The 17,627-nt window shown below is 25.7% G+C and overlaps 1 pseudogene across 1 annotated transcript in view; it reads left to right on the forward strand.

Annotated features, from left to right (window-relative positions):
* The first annotated feature begins 337 nt into the window (after positions 1-337).
* Positions 338-17,627, forward strand: part of LOC143243655 (endothelin-converting enzyme homolog) — a 90,795-nt pseudogene continuing 73,505 nt past the window's right edge. The window contains exon 1 of the transcript XR_013024696.1: positions 338-507. The product of XR_013024696.1 is annotated as an endothelin-converting enzyme homolog (transcript). The remainder of the gene's footprint in view (positions 508-17,627) is intronic.

Consider the following 17,627-nt stretch of genomic DNA (forward strand, 5'->3'; position numbering starts at 1 on the left):
CTGTCAGTTCACAAGTAGGGACAGCTGCACACACTTGTACACCAGAAATGATTCTTGGTCATTTTCACGTCAAAGGAAAAGGTTCGTGATGACTTCAGTATTTTCCAAAACTCGGTAATAACAGACGTTGGTTACACATCTAAATGATGCAACCATTGATGAATAATAGTGAAATACGAATATGTAGAGAAGTGTTAAAAGCTAAGTGTTAACTCATTTAACTATTTTTGTATTAAATATTTTAACCTGTTATTCAAGACTACATAATAAGATAGAGAGATTGAAAGTGGACAATGAAATTTTGGTCCATTAACATGTTGCTGTTATAAGAAAGTTAAGGTGACTTACCTCGTGATACGAGTTGTAATTTTCGTGGTTACTTTACATGCCCCTCGACCTCCAAACAAGTCGAGGTCAGTGACGGGCAAAACTTGATTAAAAAAAACAAAACACTTACTAACAACAATGATCGCTTTGGAGTTCTAAACCTGCTAAAAAATAAAAATGGTAAGTTGTACATTTTTTTATTGTGCTAAATATATATCCTAATTCACTGTTAAAATATAAAATTGGCATGGTTTAATTTTTGCGTATTCATATTTACGTTTCATTTGAGATTTTAGTTTCCACGATAAGTTATTTTGAACTTAAAAAGCTGAAACAATGAACCCCGCGGGGCATGGCATGGCCAAGTGTGTTAAGGCGTTCGACTCGTAATCTGAGGGTCGCGGATTCGAATCCCGGTCGCACCAAACATGCTCGCCCTTTCAGACCGTTATAAAGTAACGGTCAATCCCACTATTCGTTGGTAAAAGAGTAGCCTAAAATGTTGATGGTGGGTGGTGATGACTAGCTGCCTTCCCTCTAGTCTTACACTTCTAAATTAGGGACGGCTAGCGCAGATAGCCCTCGAGTAGCTTTGCGCGAAAATTCAAAACAAACAAAAATGAACCCCGCGGTGTCTTCTTTAGACGTTATTAGTCAAATATTTATTTCACTACGAAAGACGAAATAGATATAAAAGTTTGTATATTCACAAAAAACTGCTCATAAATATCAACATTTTATGAAAAGAAATTGTCGTATATAGTAAGAAAGTCCATAAAGAAAGGAACACATACAGTTTTCATAAAGAAAGGAACACATACAGTTTTCATAAAGAAAGGAACACATACAGTTTTCATAAAGAAAGGAACACATACAGTTTCCATAAAGAAAGGATCATATACAGTTTTCATAAAGAAAGGACCATATACAGTTTTCAACATTTTATATTTGAAACGTAATATATAAATACAAATTAATTCGTGTGTTCGTGTAAGATTGTGTATAAATGTTAATATTTTAGTTTTAATATTGAAGAAGAGAAACTTATTTGCCTAAGGAACTGTTCATAACTTTCAAATAGTTCTTTGAAACGTACGTTCGAACAATAATGTATTTTAGTAGGATATATCTATGTGTACATCTACACTAATGTATTTTAGTAGGATATATCTATAAATGTGTACATCAACACTAATGTATTTTAGTAGGATATATCTATAAATGTGTACATCAACACTAATGTATTTTAGTAGGATATATCTATGTGTACATCTACGCTAATGTATTTTAGTAGGATATATCTATAAATGTGTACATCAACACTAATGTATTTTAGTAGGATATATCTATAAATGTCTACATCAACACTAATGTATTTTAGTAGGATATATCTATATGTACATCTACACTAATGTATTTTAGTAGGATATATCTATAAATGTGTACATCTACATTAATGTATTTTAGTAGGATATATCTATAAATGTGTACATCAACACTAATGTATTTTAGTAGGATATATCTATAAATGTGTACATCTACACTAATGTATTTTAGTAGGATATATCTATAAATGTGTACATCAACACTAATGTATTTTAGTAGGATATATCTATAAATGTGTACATCAACACTAATGTATTTTAGTAGGATATATCTATAAATGTGTACATCAACACTAATGTATTTTAATAGGATATATCTATAAATGTGTACATCTACACTAATGTATTTTAGTAGGATATATCTATAACTGTGAACATCTACACTAATGTATTTTAGTAGGATATATCTATAAATGTGTACATCTACACTAATGTATTTTAGTAGGATATATCTATAAATGTGTACATCTACACTAATGTATTTTAGTAGGATATATCTATAAATGTGTACATCAACACTAATGTATTTTAGTAGGATATATCTATAAATGTGTACATCAACACTAATGTATTTTAGTAGGATATATCTATAAATGTGTACATCAACACTAATGTATTTTAGTAGGATATATCTATAAATGTGTACATCTACACTAATGTATTTTAGTAGGATATATCTATAACTGTGTACATCTACACTAATGTATTTTAGTAGGATATATCTATAAATGTGTACATCAACACTAATGTATTTTAGTAGGATATATCTATAAATGTGTACATCAACACTAATGTATTTTAGTAGGATATATCTATAAATGTGTACATCTACATTAATGTATTTTAGTAGGATATATCTATAACTGTGTACATCTACACTAATGTATTTTAGTAGGATATATCTATAAATGTGAACATCAACACTAATGTATTTTAGTAGGATATATCTATAAATGTGTACATCAACACTAATGTATTTTAGTAGGATATATCTATGTGTACATCTACACTAATGTATTTTAGTAGGATATATCTATAAATGTGTACATCAACACTAATGTATTTTAGTAGGATATATCTATGTGTACATCAACACTAATGTATTTTAGTAGGATATATCTATGTGTACATCTACACTAATGTATTTTAGTAGGATATATCTATAAATGTGTACATCAACACTAATGTATTTTAGTAGGATATATCTATAACTGTGTACATCTACACTAATGTATTTTAGTAGGATATATCTATAACTGTGTACATCTACACTAATGTATTTTAGTAGGATATATTAATAAATATGTACATCTACACTAATGTATTTTAGTAGGATATATCTATAAATGTGTACATCAACACTAATGTATTTTAGTAGGATATATCTATGTGTACATCAACACTAATGTATTTTAGTAGGATATATCTATAAATGTGTACATCTACACTAATGTATTTTAGTAGGATATATCTATAAATGTGTACATCTACTCTAATGTATTTTAGTAGGATATATCTATAAATGTGTACATCAACACTAATGTATTTTAGTAGGATATATCTATGTGTACATCTACACTAATGTATTTTAGTAGGATATATCTATAAATGTGTACATCAACACTAATGTATTTTAGTAGGATATATCTATGTGTACATCAACACTAATGTATTTTAGTAGGATATATCTATGTGTACATCTACACTAATGTATTTTAGTAGGATATATCTATAAATGTGTACATCTACATTAATGTATTTTAGTAGGATATATCTATAACTGTGTACATCTACACTAATGTATTTTAGTAGGATATATCTATAAATGTGTACATCAACACTAATGTATTTTAGTAGGATATATCTATAAATGTGTACATCAACACTAATGTATTTTAGTAGGATATATCTATGTGTACATCTACACTAATGTATTTTAGTAGGATATATCTATAAATGTGTACATCAACACTAATGTATTTTAGTAGGATATATCTATATGTGTACATCAACACTAATGTATTTTAGTAGGATATATCTATGTGTACATCTACACTAATGTATTTTAGTAGGATATATCTATAAATGTGTACATCTACACTAATGTATTTTAGTAGGATATATCTATAACTATGTGCATCTACACTAATGTATTTTAGTAGGATATATCTATAAATGTGTACATCAACACTAATGTATTTTAGTAGGATATATCTATAAATGTGTACATCTACACTAATGTATTTTAGTAGGATATATCTATAAATGTGTACATCAACACTAATGTATTTTAGTAGGATATATCTATAAATGTGTACATCTACACTAATGTATTTTAGTAGGATATATCTATAAATGTGTACATCTACACTAATGTATTTTAGTAGGATATATCTATAAATGTGTACATCAACACTAATGTATTTTAGTAGGATATATCTATGTGTACATCAACACTAATGTATTTTAGTAGGATATATCTATAAATGTGTACATCTACACTAATGTATTTTAGTAGGATATATCTATGTGTACATCAACACTAATGTATTTTAGTAGGATATATCTATAAATGTGTACATCTACACTAATGTATTTTAGTAGGATATATCTATAAATGTGTACATCTACTCTAATGTATTTTAGTAGGATATATCTATAAATGTGTACATCAACACTAATGTATTTTAGTAGGATATATCTATGTGTACATCAACACTAATGTATTTTAGTAGGATATATCTATAAATGTGTACATCTACACTAATGTATTTTAGTAGGATATATCTATAAATGTGTACATCTACACTAATGTATTTTAGTAGGATATATCTATAAATGTGTACATCAACACTAATGTATTTTAGTAGGATATATCTATGTGTACATCTACACTAATGTATTTTAGTAGGATATATCTATAAATGTGTACATCAACACTAATGTATTTTAGTAGGATATATCTATGTGTACATCAACACTAATGTATTTTAGTAGGATATATCTATGTGTACATCTACACTAATGTATTTTAGTAGGATATATCTATAAATGTGTACATCTACATTAATGTATTTTAGTAGGATATATCTATAACTGTGTACATCTACACTAATGTATTTTAGTAGGATATATCTATAAATGTGTACATCAACACTAATGTATTTTAGTAGGATATATCTATAAATGTGTACATCAACACTAATGTATTTTAGTAGGATATATCTATGTGTACATCTACACTAATGTATTTTAGTAGGATATATCTATAAATGTGTACATCAACACTAATGTATTTTAGTAGGATATATCTATGTGTACATCAACACTAATGTATTTTAGTAGGATATATCTATGTGTACATCTACACTAATGTATTTTAGTAGGATATATCTATAAATGTGTACATCAACACTAATGTATTTTAGTAGGATATATCTATAAATGTGTACATCAACACTAATGTATTTTAGTAGGATATATCTATGTGTACATCAACACTAATGTATTTTAGTAGGATATATCTATGTGTACATCTACACTAATGTATTTTAGTAGGATATATCTATAAATGTGTACATCTACATTAATGTATTTTAGTAGGATATATCTATAACTGTGTACATCTACACTAATGTATTTTAGTAGGATATATCTATAACTGTGTGCATCTACACTAATGTATTTTAGTAGGATATATCTATAAATGTGTACATCAACACTAATGTATTTTAGTAGGATATATCTATAACTGTGTACATCTACACTAATGTATTTTAGTAGGATATATCTATAACTGTGTACATCTACACTAATGTATTTTAGTAGGATATATCTATAAATGTGTACATCAACACTAATGTATTTTAGTAGGATATATCTATAAATGTGTACATCAACACTAATGTATTTTAGTAGGATATATCTATGTGTACATCAACACTAATGTATTTTAGTAGGATATATCTATAAATGTGTACATCTACACTAATGTATTTTAGTAGGATATATCTATAAATGTGTACATCTACACTAATGTATTTTAGTAGGATATATCTATAAATGTGTACATCAACACTAATGTATTTTAGTAGGATATATCTATGTGTACATCAACACTAATGTATTTTAGTAGGATATATCTATAAATGTGTACATCAACACTAATGTATTTTAGTAGGATATATCTATGTGTACATCAACACTAATGTATTTTAGTAGGATATATCTATAAATGTGTACATCTACACTAATGTATTTTAGTAGGATATATCTATAAATGTGTACATCTACACTAATGTATTTTAGTAGGATATATCTATAAATGTGTACATCAACACTAATGTATTTTAGTAGGATATATCTATGTGTACATCTACACTAATGTATTTTAGTAGGATATATCTATAAATGTGTACATCAACACTAATGTATTTTAGTAGGATATATCTATGTGTACATCAACACTAATGTATTTTAGTAGGATATATCTATGTGTACATCTACACTAATGTATTTTAGTAGGATATATCTATAAATGTGTACATCTACATTAATGTATTTTAGTAGGATATATCTATAACTGTGTACATCTACACTAATGTATTTTAGTAGGATATATCTATAAATGTGTACATCAACACTAATGTATTTTAGTAGGATATATCTATAAATGTGTACATCAACACTAATGTATTTTAGTAGGATATATCTATGTGTACATCTACACTAATGTATTTTAGTAGGATATATCTATAAATGTGTACATCAACACTAATGTATTTTAGTAGGATATATCTATGTGTACATCAACACTAATGTATTTTAGTAGGATATATCTATGTGTACATCTACACTAATGTATTTTAGTAGGATATATCTATAAATGTGTACATCAACACTAATGTATTTTAGTAGGATATATCTATAAATGTGTACATCAACACTAATGTATTTTAGTAGGATATATCTATGTGTACATCAACACTAATGTATTTTAGTAGGATATATCTATGTGTACATCTACACTAATGTATTTTAGTAGGATATATCTATAAATGTGTACATCTACATTAATGTATTTTAGTAGGATATATCTATAACTGTGTACATCTACACTAATGTATTTTAGTAGGATATATCTATAACTGTGTACATCTACACTAATGTATTTTAGTAGGATATATCTATAAATGTGTACATCAACACTAATGTATTTTAGTAGGATATATCTATAAATGTGTACATCTACACTAATGTATTTTAGTAGGATATATCTATAAATGTGTACATCTACACTAATGTATTTTAGTAGGATATATCTATAAATGTGTACATCAACACTAATGTATTTTAGTAGGATATATCTATAAATGTGTACATCAACACTAATGTATTTTAGTAGGATATATCTATAAATGTGTACATCTACACTAATGTATTTTAGTAGGATATATCTATAACTGTGTACATCTACACTAATGTATTTTAGTAGGATATATCTATAAATGTGTACATCAACACTAATGTATTTTAGTAGGATATATCTATAAATGTGTACATCTACACTAATGTATTTTAGTAGGATATATCTATAAATGTGTACATCAACACTAATGTATTTTAGTAGGATATATCTATAAATGTGTACATCTACACTAATGTATTTTAGTAGGATATATCTATAAATGTGTACATCTACACTAATGTATTTTAGTAGGATATATCTATAAATGTGTACATCAACACTAATGTATTTTAGTAGGATATATCTATGTGTACATCAACACTAATGTATTTTAGTAGGATATATCTATAAATGTGTACATCTACACTAATGTATTTTAGTAGGATATATCTATGTGTACATCAACACTAATGTATTTTAGTAGGATATATTTATAAATGTGTACATCTACACTAATGTATTTTAGTAGGATATATCTATAAATGTGTACATCTACACTAATGTATTTTAGTAGGATATATCTATAAATGTGTACATCAACAGTAATGTATTTTAGTAGGATATATCTATGTGTACATCAACACTAATGTATTTTAGTAGGATATATCTATAAATGTGTACATCTACACTAATGTATTTTAGTAGGATATATCTATAAATGTGTACATCTACTCTAATGTATTTTAGTAGGATATATCTATAAATGTGTACATCAACACTAATGTATTTTAGTAGGATATATCTATATATCTATGTGTACATCTACACTAATGTATTTTAGTAGGATATATCTATAAATGTGTACATCAACACTAATGTATTTTAGTAGGATATATCTATGTGTACATCAACACTAATGTATTTTAGTAGGATATATCTATGTGTACATCTACACTAATGTATTTTAGTAGGATATATCTATAAATGTGTACATCTACATTAATGTATTTTAGTAGGATATATCTATAACTGTGTACATCTACACTAATGTATTTTAGTAGGATATATCTATAAATGTGTACATCAACACTAATGTATTTTAGTAGGATATATCTATAAATGTGTACATCAACACTAATGTATTTTAGTAGGATATATCTATGTGTACATCTACACTAATGTATTTTAGTAGGATATATCTATAAATGTGTACATCAACACTAATGTATTTTAGTAGGATATATCTATAAATGTGTACATCAACACTAATGTATTTTAGTAGGATATATCTATCATCAACACTAATGTATTTTAGTAGGATATATCTATGTGTACATCTACACTAATGTATTTTAGTAGGATATATCTATAAATGTGTACATCAACACTAATGTATTTTAGTAGGATATATCTATAAATGTGTACATCAACACTAATGTATTTTAGTAGGATATATCTATGTGTACATCAACACTAATGTATTTTAGTAGGATATATCTATAAATGTGTACATCTACACTAATGTATTTTAGTAGGATATATCTATAAATGTGTACATCTACACTAATGTATTTTAGTAGGATATATCTATAAATGTGTACATCTACACTAATGTATTTTAGTAGGATATATCTATAACTGTGTGCATCTACACTAATGTATTTTAGTAGGATATATCTATAAATGTGTACATCAACACTAATGTATTTTAGTAGGATATATCTATAACTGTGTACATCTACACTAATGTATTTTAGTAGGATATATCTATAAATGTGTACATCTACACTAATGTATTTTAGTAGGATATATCTATAAATGTGTACATCAACACTAATGTATTTTAGTAGGATATATCTATAAATGTGTACATCAACACTAATGTATTTTAGTAGGATATATCTATGTGTACATCAACACTAATGTATTTTAGTAGGATATATCTATAAATGTGTACATCTACACTAATGTATTTTAGTAGGATATATCTATAAATGTGTACATCTACTCTAATGTATTTTAGTAGGATATATCTATAAATGTGTACATCAACACTAATGTATTTTAGTAGGATATATCTATGTGTACATCAACACTAATGTATTTTAGTAGGATATATCTATAAATGTGTACATCAACACTAATGTATTTTAGTAGGATATATCTATGTGTACATCAACACTAATGTATTTTAGTAGGATATATCTATAAATGTGTACATCTACACTAATGTATTTTAGTAGGATATATCTATAAATGTGTACATCTACTCTAATGTATTTTAGTAGGATATATCTATAAATGTGTACATCAACACTAATGTATTTTAGTAGGATATATCTATGTGTACATCTACACTAATGTATTTTAGTAGGATATATCTATAAATGTGTACATCTACACTAATGTATTTTAGTAGGATATATCTATAAATGTGTACATCTACACTAATGTATTTTAGTAGGATATATCTATAAATGTGTACATCAACACTAATGTATTTTAGTAGGATATATCTATGTGTACATCTACACTAATGTATTTTAGTAGGATATATCTATAAATGTGTACATCAACACTAATGTATTTTAGTAGGATATATCTATAAATGTGTACATCAACACTAATGTATTTTAGTAGGATATATCTATGTGTACATCTACACTAATGTATTTTAGTAGGATATATCTATAAATGTGTACATCTACATTAATGTATTTTAGTAGGATATATCTATAAATGTGTACATCTAACACTAATGTATTTTAGTAGGATATATCTATAAATGTGTACATCAACACTAATGTATTTTAGTAGGATATATCTATAAATGTGTACATCAACACTAATGTATTTTAGTAGGATATATCTATATGTGTACATCTACACTAATGTATTTTAGTAGGATATATCTATAAATGTGTACATCTACACTAATGTATTTTAGTAGGATATATCTATAAATGTGTACATCTACACTAATGTATTTTAGTAGGATATATCTATAAATGTGTACATCTACACTAATGTATTTTAGTAGGATATATCTATAACTGTGTACATCTACACTAATGTATTTTAGTAGGATATATCTATAAATGTGTACATCAACACTAATGTATTTTAGTAGGATATATCTATAACTGTGTACATCTACACTAATGTATTTTAGTAGGATATATCTATAAATGTGTACATCTACACTAATGTATTTTAGTAGGATATATCTATAAATGTGTACATCAACACTAATGTATTTTAGTAGGATATATCTATAAATGTGTACATCAACACTAATGTATTTTAGTAGGATATATCTATAAATGTGTACATCTACACTAATGTATTTTAGTAGGATATATCTATAACTGTGTACATCTACACTAATGTATTTTAGTAGGATATATCTATAAATGTGTACATCAACACTAATGTATTTTAGTAGGATATATCTATAAATGTGTACATCAACACTAATGTATTTTAGTAGGATATATCTATGTGTACATCTACACTAATGTATTTTAGTAGGATATATCTATAAATGTGTACATCAACACTAATGTATTTTAGTAGGATATATCTATGTGTACATCAACACTAATGTATTTTAGTAGGATATATCTATGTGTACATCTACACTAATGTATTTTAGTAGGATATATCTATAAATGTGTACATCTACATTAATGTATTTTAGTAGGATATATCTATAACTGTGTACATCTACACTAATGTATTTTAGTAGGATATATCTATAACTGTGTACATCTACACTAATGTATTTTAGTAGGATATATCTATAAATGTGTACATCAACACTAATGTATTTTAGTAGGATATATCTATAACTGTGTACATCTACACTAATGTATTTTAGTAGGATATATCTATAAATGTGTACATCTACACTAATGTATTTTAGTAGGATATATCTATAAATGTGTACATCTACACTAATGTATTTTAGTAGGATATATCTATAAATGTGTACATCAACACTAATGTATTTTAGTAGGATATATCTATGTGTACATCAACACTAATGTATTTTAGTAGGATATATCTATAAATGTGTACATCTACACTAATGTATTTTAGTAGGATATATCTATAAATGTGTACATCTACACTAATGTATTTTAGTAGGATATATCTATAAATGTGTACATCAACACTAATGTATTTTAGTAGGATATATCTATGTGTACATCAACACTAATGTATTTTAGTAGGATATATCTATAAATGTGTACATCTACACTAATGTATTTTAGTAGGATATATCTATGTGTACATCAACACTAATGTATTTTAGTAGGATATATTTATAAATGTGTACATCTACACTAATGTATTTTAGTAGGATATATCTATAAATGTGTACATCTACACTAATGTATTTTAGTAGGATATATCTATAAATGTGTACATCTACACTAATGTATTTTAGTAGGATATATCTATAAATGTGTACATCAACACTAATGTATTTTAGTAGGATATATCTATGTGTACATCAACACTAATGTATTTTAGTAGGATATATCTATAAATGTGTACATCTACACTAATGTATTTTAGTAGGATATATCTATAAATGTGTACATCTACACTAATGTATTTTAGTAGGATATATCTATAAATGTGTACATCAACACTAATGTATTTTAGTAGGATATATCTATATATGTGTACATCTACTCTAATGTATTTTAGTAGGATATATCTATAAATGTGTGCATCAACACTAATGTATTTTAGTAGGATATATCTATGTGTACATCTACACTAATGTATTTTAGTAGGATATATCTATAACTGTGTGCATCTACACTAATGTATTTTAGTAGGATATATCTATAAATGTGTACATCAACACTAATGTATTTTAGTAGGATATATCTATAACTGTGTACATCTACACTAATGTATTTTAGTAGGATATATCTATAACTGTGTACATCTACACTAATGTATTTTAGTAGGATATATCTATAAATGTGTACATCTACACTAATGTATTTTAGTAGGATATATCTATAAATGTGTACATCAACACTAATGTATTTTAGTAGGATATATCTATGTGTACATCAACACTAATGTATTTTAGTAGGATATATCTATAAATGTGTACATCTACACTAATGTATTTTAGTAGGATATATCTATAAATGTGTACATCTACTCTAATGTATTTTAGTAGGATATATCTATAAATGTGTACATCAACACTAATGTATTTTAGTAGGATATATCTATGTGTACATCAACACTAATGTATTTTAGTAGGATATATCTATAAATGTGTACATCTACACTAATGTATTTTAGTAGGATATATCTATAAATGTGTACATCAACACTAATGTATTTTAGTAGGATATATCTATAAATGTGTACATCTACACTAATGTATTTTAGTAGGATATATCTATAAATGTGTACATCTACACTAATGTATTTTAGTAGGATATATCTATAAATGTGTACATCAACACTAATGTATTTTAGTAGGATATATCTATAAATGTGTACATCAACACTAATGTATTTTAGTAGGATATATCTATAAATGTGTACATCTACACTAATGTATTTTAGTAGGATATATCTATAAATGTGTACATCTACTCTAATGTATTTTAGTAGGATATATCTATAAATGTGTACATCAACACTAATGTATTTTAGTAGGATATATCTATGTGTACATCTACACTAATGTATTTTAGTAGGATATATCTATAAATGTGTACATCAACACTAATGTATTTTAGTAGGATATATCTATAAATGTGTACATCTACATTAATGTATTTTAGTAGGATATATCTATAACTGTGTACATCTACACTAATGTATTTTAGTAGGATATATCTATAAATGTGTACATCAACACTAATGTATTTTAGTAGGATATATCTATAAATGTGTATCAACACTAATGTATTTTAGTAGGATATATCTATGTGTACATCTACACTAATGTATTTTAGTAGGATATATCTATAAATGTGTACATCAACACTAATGTATTTTAGTAGGATATATCTATGTGTACATCAACACTAATGTATTTTAGTAGGATATATCTATGTGTACATCTACACTAATGTATTTTAGTAGGATATATCTATAAATGTGTACATCTACACTAATGTATTTTAGTAGGATATATCTATAAATGTGTACATCTACTCTAATGTATTTTAGTAGGATATATCTATAAATGTGTACATCAACACTAATGTATTTTAGTAGGATATATCTATGTGTACATCAACACTAATGTATTTTAGTAGGATATATCTATAAATGTGTACATCTACACTAATGTATTTTAGTAGGATATATCTATGTGTACATCAACACTAATGTATTTTAGTAGGATATATTTATAAATGTGTACATCTACACTAATGTATTTTAGTAGGATATATCTATAAATGTGTACATCTACACTAATGTATTTTAGTAGGATATATCTATAAATGTGTACATCAACACTAATGTATTTTAGTAGGATATATCTATAAATGTGTACATCTACACTAATGTATTTTAGTAGGATATATCTATAAATGTGTACATCAACACTAATGTATTTTAGTAGGATATATCTATGTGTACATCAACACTAATGTATTTTAGTAGGATATATCTATATGTACATCTACACTAATGTATTTTAGTAGGATATATCTATAAATGTGTACATCTACACTAATGTATTTTAGTAGGATATATCTATAAATGTGTACATCTACTCTAATGTATTTTAGTAGGATATATCTATAAATGTGTACATCAACACTAATGTATTTTAGTAGGATATATCTATAAATGTGTACATCAACACTAATGTATTTTAGTAGGATATATCTATATGTGTACATCAACACTAATGTATTTTAGTAGGATATATCTATGTGTACATCTACACTAATGTATTTTAGTAGGATATATCTATAAATGTGTACATCTACACTAATGTATTTTAGTAGGATATATCTATAAATGTGTTTTTTAGCATCTACACTAATGTATTTTAGTAGGATATATCTATAAATGTGTACATCAACACTAATGTATTTTAGTAGGATATATCTATAACTGTGTACATCTACACTAATGTATTTTAGTAGGATATATCTATAAATGTGTACATCAACACTAATGTATTTTAGTAGGATATATCTATAAATGTGTTTACATCTACACTAATGTATTTTAGTAGGATATATCTATAAATGTGTACATCTACACTAATGTATTTTAGTAGGATATATCTATAAATGTGTACATCAACACTAATGTATTTTAGTAGGATATATCTATGTGTACATCAACACTAATGTATTTTAGTAGGATATATCTATAAATGTGTACATCTACACTAATGTATTTTAGTAGGATATATCTATGTGTACATCAACACTAATGTATTTTAGTAGGATATATTTATAAATGTGTACATCTACACTAATGTATTTTAGTAGGATATATCTATAAATGTGTACATCTACACTAATGTATTTTAGTAGGATATATCTATAAATGTGTACATCAACACTAATGTATTTTAGTAGGATATATCTATAAATGTGTACATCAACACTAATGTATTTTAGTAGGATATATCTATAAATGTGTACATCTACACTAATGTATTTTAGTAGGATATATCTATAAATGTGTACATCTACTCTAATGTATTTTAGTAGGATATATCTATAAATGTGTACATCAACACTAATGTATTTTAGTAGGATATATCTATGTGTACATCTACACTAATGTATTTTAGTAGGATATATCTATAAATGTGTACATCAACACTAATGTATTTTAGTAGGATATATCTATGTGTACATCAACACTAATGTATTTTAGTAGGATATATCTATAAATGTACATCTACACTAATGTATTTTAGTAGGATATATCTATAAATGTGTACATCTACACTAATGTATTTTAGTAGGATATATCTATAAATGTGTACATCTACACTAATGTATTTTAGTAGGATATATCTATAAATGTGTACATCAACACTAATGTATTTTAGTAGGATATATCTATAAATGTGTACATCAACACTAATGTATTTTAGTAGGATATATCTATGTGTACATCAACACTAATGTATTTTAGTAGGATATATCTATAAATGTGTACATCAACACTAATGTATTTTAGTAGGATATATCTATATGTGTACATCAACACTAATGTATTTTAGTAGGATATATCTATGTGTACATCTACACTAATGTATTTTAGTAGGATATATCTATAAATGTATTTTAGTAGGATATATCTATAAATGTGTATCACTAATGTATTTTAGTAGGATATATCTATAAATGTGTACATCAACACTAATGTATTTTAGTAGGATATATCTATGTGTACATCAACACTAATGTATTTTAGTAGGATATATCTATAAATGTGTACATCTACACTAATGTATTTTAGTAGGATATATCTATAAATGTGTACATCTACACTAATGTATTTTAGTAGGATATATCTATAACTGTGTACATCTACACTAATGTATTTTAGTAGGATATATCTATAAATGTGTACATCTACACTAATGTATTTTAGTAGGATATATCTATAAATGTGTACATCAACACTAATGTATTTTAGTAGGATATATCTATAAATGTGTACATCTACACTAATGTATTTTAGTAGGATATATCTATAAATGTGTACATCTACTCTAATGTATTTTAGTAGGATATATCTATAAATGTGTACATCAACACTAATGTATTTTAGTAGGATATATCTATAAATGTGTACATCAACACTAATGTATTTTAGTAGGATATATCTATAAATGTGTACATCTACACTAATGTATTTTAGTAGGATATATCTATAAATGTACATCTACACTAATGTATTTTAGTAGGATATATCTATAAATGTGTACATCAACACTAATGTATTTTAGTAGGATATATCTATAAATGTGTACATCAACACTAATGTATTTTAGTAGGATATATCTATGTGTACATCTACACTAATGTATTTTAGTAGGATATATCTATAAATGTGTACATCAACACTAATGTATTTTAGTAGGATATATCTATAAATGTGTACATCAACACTAATGTATTTTAGTAGGATATATCTATAAATGTACATCTACACTAATGTATTTTAGTAGGATATATCTATAAATGTGTACATCTACATTAATGTATTTTAGTAGGATATATCTATAAATGTGTACATCTACACTAATGTATTTTAGTAGGATATATCTATAAATGTGTGCATCTACACTAATGTATTTTAGTAGGATATATCTATAAATGTGTACATCAACACTAATGTATTTTAGTAGGATATATCTATAACTGTGTACATCTACACTAATGTATTTTAGTAGGATATATCTATAAATGTGTACATCTACACTAATGTATTTTAGTAGGATATATCTATAAATGTGTACATCTACACTAATGTATTTTAGTAGGATATATCTATAAATGTGTACATCAACACTAATGTATTTTAGTAGGATATATCTATAAATGTGTACATCAACACTAATGTATTTTAGTAGGATATATCTATAAATGTGTAGGACATCTACACTAATGTATTTTAGTAGGATATATCTATAAATGTGTACATCTACACTAATGTATTTTAGTAGGATATATCTATAAATGTGTACATCAACACTAATGTATTTTAGTAGGATATATCTATATGTGTACATCTACACTAATGTATTTTAGTAGGATATATCTATAAATGTGTACATCTACACTAATGTATTTTAGTAGGATATATCTATGTGTACATCAACACTAATGTATTTTAGTAGGATATATCTATAAATGTGTACATCTACACTAATGTATTTTAGTAGGATATATCTATAAATGTGTACATCTACACTAATGTATTTTAGTAGGATATATCTATAAATGTGTACATCTACACTAATGTATTTTAGTAGGATATATCTATAAATGTGTACATCAACACTAATGTATTTTAGTAGGATATATCTATATATGTGTACATCAACACTAATGTATTTTAGTAGGATATATCTATAAATGTGTACATCTACACTAATGTATTTTAGTAGGATATATCTATAAATGTGTACATCTACACTAATGTATTTTAGTAGGATATATCTATAAATGTGTACATCAACACTAATGTATTTTAGTAGGATATATCTATGTGTACATCTCAACACTAATGTATTTTAGTAGGATATATCTATAAATGTGTACATCTACACTAATGTATTTTAGTAGGATATATCTATAAATGTGTACATCAACACTAATGTATTTTAGTAGGATATATCTATAAATGTGTACATCTACACTAATGTATTTTAGTAGGATATATCTATAAATGTGTACATCTACACTAATGTATTTTAGTAGGATATATCTATAAATGTGTACATCTACACTAATGTATTTTAGTAGGAT

The sequence above is a fragment of the Tachypleus tridentatus genome, unplaced genomic scaffold (genome assembly GCF_004210375.1).
Source record: "Tachypleus tridentatus isolate NWPU-2018 unplaced genomic scaffold, ASM421037v1 Hic_cluster_3, whole genome shotgun sequence".
Classification (NCBI taxonomy): Eukaryota; Metazoa; Arthropoda; class Merostomata; order Xiphosura; family Limulidae; genus Tachypleus; species Tachypleus tridentatus.